Source organism: Mirounga angustirostris, unplaced genomic scaffold (genome assembly GCF_029215605.1).
Source record: "Mirounga angustirostris isolate CCGP_5_RB_7025 unplaced genomic scaffold, mMirAng1.0.hap1 SCAF_3, whole genome shotgun sequence".
Lineage (NCBI taxonomy): Eukaryota > Metazoa > Chordata > Mammalia > Carnivora > Phocidae > Mirounga > Mirounga angustirostris.
The window spans coordinates 29273-37111 of NW_026991711.1; positions in this window are offsets into that span (position 1 = coordinate 29273).

Consider the following 7839-nt stretch of genomic DNA (forward strand, 5'->3'; position numbering starts at 1 on the left):
CAACATCCGCTATCATTAGGAAATTACAAATTTAAACAACAGTGACATAGTGCTGCACACCTATTACAAATGCTAAACTACAAAAAAAACAAGAATACCAATCGCTGGAGGGTGAGAAATGACAGCAACCGTCCTTCACGCTGGGGGAATGAACCTACCGCTGCTTCAGAAGACAGTTTGGCAGTTTTTTTCCAAAGCTAGATAAGTCTCACCTTTAGGATCCAACAGTCATGCTTCTGGTATTTAGACAGCTGCTTTGAAAAGCTATTTCCAAACAAAAACTCCAATGCAGTTATGCACAGCAGCTCTATGTCTAGTGGTTAAAATCTGACAGAAATCAGGAGGTACCTCAATAGATGAATCCATAAGCAAACTAGAGTGCATCCATGTGAAGGAAGCAGAATACGCCACCCCAAATATGCCTCTTTGGCCCAAGGATTATTTAGGGCTTATTAATTTTAAGAACCAGAAGACACAGGAGAATCTCTGAATACTGAGTAGAGATTGCCATTTGGTGAGTGAAATGTACACAGATAAAGAAAATCTCTGTTTGTAAGGGTATCTCCCTGTCTGTACCAGGAATAGAAGAATGACTAAATCTCAAAACACTCTTACCAAAGGAGAAGGCACAGATTTAAATCTGCATAACAACCATACCCTCCTTTACGGTGCTTGGCCTGGTAATGTCCCTTAACTGGCCTTCCCACCACCCAAAATCTTTGAGTCTTTAGCTGAAGATGACATTTAGGGTGATGGCTGGGCCTTTTCAGGGAGTTACTCTGTTTTCCTAGGCATCTCCCATGTAAATAGGATGTACTCATGTTATTAAACTTCTATTTGTTTTTCTCCTATTTACTATTCAGCAATAAAAAGGAATGAACCATCACCCCATACAATGACATGGATGAATCTTACATGTATTTTGGTAAGTGAAAGTATCCAGTCTGAAAAGGCTACCCACTGTTGACCCCATTTATAGGACATTCTGGAAAAGAAAAAACTACAGATATGACAAAAAGATCATGGGGTAGGGAGCTTGAGGTATGCGGTGATGTTTTAGTGCTGGATACCTGCCACTGTGCATTTGTCAAAACGCAAACATTTTCACATCCCAAAGAGTAAATCATAATCTACTCAAGTTAAGTTACTTAGGATGTGGGAATGTCACATTTAGGATGTGGGATGTTTGGGCCAAAGGCAGGCTGTCCCAAATGTGCCACTTTGGCATACCAATCATTTTAAATAAAGGTTACTTAAGAGACAGCCTATCTAAGAGGAATGCTCAGACCCTCCTCTGTCCCCCTGGAAGCAGAAAATCAATCTCCATGTGAAGATCTCCCTGTCCCAAGAGGTGAAAAGAATTCTTAATCACCAGAGATGGGAAATTTAGAGCCCAGAGGCTGACAACCCTTGTTATTTTTGACTAATTTACTCACCCAGCTCGAATTCTGTTTAAAACTCCTTACTAATTGAAGCTCCTAAGGTTGTTTTCTTTCTTCTCTGAATTCCTCACAGATTTATTTTCTCTTTGTCCACAAAGTATAAAACCTGCCTGCCTTGGTCATTTAATCATGTGTACAGGATTAAACTTTATGGGGCCTTTTTCCTCCTCTTAATTAATCTGTCTCATGTCAATGTAATTCCTATCCCAGCTGGAAGAACCTTGAAATGAGCAAAATTTCTTCTGCCCCTTTAGTAGAATACAGAATATGACAAATAATCTAACCGTATTAGAAATATATGAAAAAACACTCCCTGCAGGTTGTATGGCAAAAGATGCTGACCTAAGTAACATTGGAAATGAATGGAATCTGTAGACTAAAGGAAAAAACGTACTGTATATACCCAGTGGACTCTATTTCATAAAGTTCTTTCCCATCAGGTTGGTAGCTAACAGTTCTGAAAACACCAGATCCGTAATCCGGAATGGAGCAATGAATTAAATACATCGCAGGTGGTGAGAGCCACTTTGCCACTGTTGAAGTAGAAAGTTACAGATCAGCAAAGGGAGCAGATCACAATATGACCAGGTTGGAGACATCAGCATGAACTTATCTTTGACTTAATATGGACACAGTTCCACATGGAAATCTTTAATTAGGTGTGTTTACATAGGTTGGAATACATGCATATATTGCCTTGCATTGTCTGCCGAGCACATTCAATTCCCGCAGGTAAGACTTTAATGCCATTCTCTAATAAAAGGAGCAAGAGCTCCTTGAAGAAATTGCTGACACTAGGACTGAGACAGTAAGTGTAGGAGCCAGGATAAACTCGAAGTATCAGAAACTAAGGAAGTACCAAGAAAAACCCCACAAAGATGAAATGATGTCAATGGAAAACAGGAGCCAATGCAAAGCGCTGGTAAAACTGAATGATTTGTTCAAAAGAAACCATAGGCCCAAAATGGAGTCACTTATGTTAAGAGACCCAGGTCAGCAAACGAGGACTTACTACCTAACCCAACTGCAGTTTCACATATGCCCACTTCCATGTAAACTTTAACCAGTCAACCTGGAAAATGTACTGAATGGCCCCTTCTGTTCCCCTTAGGAGGGCGACCTTGCCTAAAACAATGCATCTTTTGCTAATGATTTCCTTTTTTCAATTCCCTGTCTGCTTTTAAAAGCCTTTCCTTCCATGCAGCTCAAAGGAGTTCCTTTCTATTTGCTAGATGGGATGCTGCCCAATTCATGAACTGTTCAATAAAGCCAATGTGATCTTTTAAATTACTCAGTTGTATTTTTTATTAACAGATTACAAGGTTTTTACAACTGGGGTTGAATAGACCTGTCCTAACAGAATTCCAAATAATAGATGTAGACACTCAGCCATCCATCAAGGAGGAGAAACTAACTCCCCTCTCCTAAAGTGTGTGGGCTCTGCACAGGGTCTTCCTGCTCACAAAGACACACCATACGCACATGGGAAAGAGTAACTTCATGGTGGGGAAGCCTTACCAACACTGCCTCAGCCAGGTGACCAACGTTAACACGGACGGTGACAAGTGTTCCCTTGTTGTACAGTGATGACAGAGCACTTTACCTCTTTGATCTGCTTCCTTGAAACCTACAACCCCAGTCTAACCATGAGAAAAATAAGTAAATCCCAATGCAGATCTATGTACAAAATGCCTGAACAGTCCTCCTCAACATGGTCAAGGTCACTGAAACAAGACAAGTCTGAGGGACTGTCACAGCCAAGGAAAGCCTAAAGAGACTAGATGACCACATGTCATGTAGTGCCCTGCATGGGATCCCAGAGCCAGAAAAGGTAGAACAGAAGGAACCTGAATAAAGTTTGGACTTTAGTAAATAATAATGTATCAATATTTGTTCATTAATTGTGACAATTCTGACGAAAGATAGAAAAAAAGTAGAAATTAAAGGCCAAATAAGAGAAACCTATTGCATCGGACAGGAAGCCTAGAGGAAATGGGTGATTTCCTAATAAAAATGCACATTAACAAAATGGACCCTAAAATAAAGAAAAAACAAGCAGACCAATTAGCCATCCAGGGCCTCTTCCTCCTGCTGGTTCTCCCCTCACTGTTCTGGGGTTTTCCTCTCCCAGGACAGAGAAGGAACAGGGACAGAGCTGTTCTGGAGCTGCCCTGAGACCTGACCCCACTCACTGTCTTCCTCTCCCCCAGCCATGCCCTGCCCGGTGAGGACACCGTGCACGGGGAATCTCAGGGATTGTTGATCCTTATGTGTCACCTAGCACTTTTTGGATGGCAAGGGACTGGACACACTTACTGAAGTAAAATAAATTAATATTTTTTAATGGTAGAAATAAATTAATACTTGCAAGAGGCAAGTTTAAGAGTGGGTTTGGACCTGGCAGGCCCAGGGGCTCACACTCTCAAAATGTGACCTGGACCCTCTCCAATGCTCCATCCTGCTAAGTGCTCTTGGGTGGCCCCATTCCCAGTCACAGTCTCTCTCACTGCATCTGGGGCCTCCCACAACTCCAGGCTGACTCCCACTCACATCCATTCTACTGAGAAGGGTTTCTCTTTCCCTTGGGTTCCAGGAAAGTCATGACTTTAAGTGTCTTTGGCCCGGCTTCAGTCACATTCTCATCCCTGAAGCCATCAGAGCACCCAGAGGACAGAGCACGGGCTTGGGTAGACCTGGATCATATGCCCGTCTTTGAGGTGGGTGGAAAGTGGGGTCTGCCCTCTGGAACTGTTTGGATGGGAGGCAGGTGAGATGTGATTCCCAAAGGCAAGCTGATGTGCTGGATTTGGGCATGAGAACAGATGCTGGGCTGGGAAAGCAGCAGATTCGTATCACTGATGCTTGACTGCACAGCTGTGGAATCTGAAGCCCAAGGAAGGAAGGGGTCACTTAGGTCAGGGGCTGCAGCCACCTGTCCAGTGCTCTTGCTATCCTCCCTGAATGGCAAGATGCTCTTTCACTTGCTGAAAAAGCAACTTTACTGATGCTGCTTAACTCAAGGCTCCTGCCCTGGGCATCTGGTCCTCACATCTCGGAGACTGGAAGGCACACAGACCTCACTAGTGTCCCTGGGAAGAGAGAGACCATGAGTCACACATCCCCCCCACATTAATCACCCATCCCCAGAGAACAAACTAGCTCATTCTCCAGTCTCTTCTCTTTCCTTTCTTTACAAATAATGATGCCAAATGTGAGGATGGTAAGGAAATTATTGCTCAGTGAAGCAGTGGGAGACTCAAGATTATTCAACAGCACGAAATCCACACCTGGCAGGCTTTCTAGGGTCATGAATGTGGCTGTCTGAGACCATGCAGCCTCAGAGAGAAACTGCCCACTGGGAGACAAGGGTTCTCCTATATCCTGATTCCTAACAAGCATGCATGTCAAATATTTACATTATACCCAGAGGCCAAAGGACTGTAGGGCCAGTGTGCTGAATGGCTGTTGTGGCCAGAGCCACATTCAATGTCTGGAGGGTTATGACCTCTCTTGGCAGGCTAGGAGGCTGTAAGGGAGGAGTTGCTTGTCTCAACCACACAGACGTTGGGAATGGAAACATCCCAAGGGGCTGTCTACAATGCCCATGGACCTGTTAAATTGCCAGGAGCACGGTCAGCTCAGTAACCACCTGGGGGTTGTCAAGATCCAGACTGGCCTGAGCTAGAGGACCACAAATGCCTGCCAGGAGGGCCCCACCAGTCCGAAAGAGGGCTGCACATTGGGGGGGGGGGGGGGGAAGGCCAGTGCAGCCAGTCCTATGTAAATCCATACGTGTCTACTGAGTGCTCTTGTCAGTCGGGGCTGTGCTGAAACCTGGGGCTGCCCAGGCAGAGTGGGGCCAGCGGCACCCTTCCCATGTGGGAGGTTGGAAGAACCCTGTACAACCTCTAAGGCCCTCCACACCCTTGACTGCAGTTGAGTTGTGTTTCAAACAGTCAGTGACCAGGCAAACATCTCACACTTCTGTTAGTATCCAGGACTGAGGGGCTGAAGACCAATGCTCCAGCTCAACCTCTGATGCATGTGTGACCCTGGGTGAGTCCTGCCCAACCTGGAGGGCCAGAGAGATTGGGAGGGGGTGGAGAAAGCCAGTTATGCTAACCCTAACCCTGACCCTGATCTCAAGCCTGGCCCTGACCCCAATCCATGCTCCTACCCATAAAATCCTAACCCTAAACTTAACGACATTTTGTTTACACATTCACCACTGATGGACATTTGCATAGTTTTTACATTTTGGCTATTGCTAACATTGCTAGGGATTAGGAGTTCCAGGTTCATGGATTGGGTTCGGATCTGGGGTTCAGGGTTCAGGTTCAGGGTTGGTATTAGGGGTTTGGGTTTGCAGTTAAAAGTTCAGGGTTAGAAGTTCAGATTGGGGTTGGGGTTCAGGGTTCAAGATTCAGGTTAAGGGGTAGTAAAGGTTAGAGGTTGCAAATTTTCTTCAGGTTTTCATCATAGATACAAAATTTCTTCCCCAAGTGTCTAAATCTGAAATCTATTTACTCTGGGTGTCATGAGCAGGTTCAGAGTTAGGGTCCCAGGAACTCCCTACCAAAAGTGTTCTGATGCTCATCTGCCAGGAGCACAGTGGCCGCCCCTTCTCTCAAACATACCTTTTGCAGAGAGGGATGAGCTGATGCTAAATTCGGGATCATTGTGTGATTCATGGAGGTGTAGAACCAAAACCAGGACTCGTGGAATACGAAACAGGAAACGAACAATTCATGGACTCTTTATTCTTCCACAATGACAAAGACCAAATTTAGCTCCCAACAGAATTTGATAATGTACCCCAGGAAGGACTATCGTACTATTGATGCAAAACGAAGAAACCCTTTTAAAATTTTTTAAAAAGAAAGGAAAAGAGTTTCATTTGAGTCCAAGTTAGGACAGCTGCCAAGCATATACAATCTTCACAAAGAAGAGTGCTCAGGGGAAGGAACATTTGGTGTAGGGTTACATATGTTTTTTACATAAATAGTTACAAATCCTCATGACCAAGGACATTCCAGAAAGTTTTATCTTTACGTTTTTAGTATATGCCAGGCTGTGTGACTTCAATCTTATGGGAACCATGTAAGTTTCTTTTTCTTATCTTGTGCTGAGAATGCTCCTTTTTTGTTTTTTTTGTTTGTTTGTTTTGTCTGTTTAATGAAGCAGATGTACAATGTGTGCTGGGGGCAGAGCCCATGCTTTGAAGTTCTGCTAAGTCATTTTGACTTTGGTAAATGTGAAAGTGTAGCTTCCCTGGGAGCCCAGGAGCAAAGCCCACAAACATTAAAAGGAAAAATTTCCTTTATCATTACTCACTACTGGTACCAAAAGAGGGCCCCCTCCCCCAGACTTAAACTAAGAACCACAGGAAGATATTTATTTCGTTGTCAAAAATAAAATTTTATTGAGGCGCCTGGGTGGCTCAGTCGTTAAGCGTCTGCCTTCAGCTCACGTCATGAGACCAGGGTCCTGGGATCGAGCCCTGCATCGGGCTCCCTGCTCACCGGGAAGCCTGCTTCTCCCTCTCCCACTCCCCTTGCTTGCGTTCCCTCTCTCACTGTCAAATAAATAAATAAAATCTTTTAAAATAAATAAATAAAATAAAATTTTATTAACAACTAACTGGATGCCAGTGTACAATTTGTGGGGGTGTCACCAACGTTTTCAATATGCAAATACATACAATGCAGGCAACGTTGTAACACACGCTCACCGGAGTACCAACTACAAGGAGCACTAATAAGAAGTAATAAACATTTATCTACTATTAAGCTCAACAAAAGAACCCTGTATGGGCATTTTATGAGGATACCTATTCATAAGACCTAACATCTCACCATAAGGAATCCATCCATTAGAATCATCAATGACAACAGCCTGCCGACCTCTGTAACCACCCCACCATTTACCTATAGGCTTGTAATACACACTCCAACCACACTTCTCATCAATAGAACAGGACTGGCCCACTCCCAGGGACCAATTCTTACACGGACAGATATCTTAAAATCCCACTCCTTGGAAATTCCAGCCATTACGACAAAGTCACGGAACCCATGCCCAAACTTCAAAAAAGGACAGGCATGTCACCAGCCAGATGCTGCAGATCACTACCACTCTCACGAAGTAACTCTACAGTGGACACCAGATCTGTCCTCTTCCCAGGATTACAAGGGGCACCACATTCTTCCAGTACTCCATGCTTAGAACAAGACCTTTTATTGTTCTTGTCAGTCCTGTGTGCAGGCTCAGAGTGAGCCCTGCAAAAGCCAGACACCATCTTGAGAGCACTCAGCCTCTCATGCCTATCCTAGCAGCCCCTCTCCCCGACTTCTCTACCAACTACGAAATACTTGGAACAAGTCTGGCCATACTACAC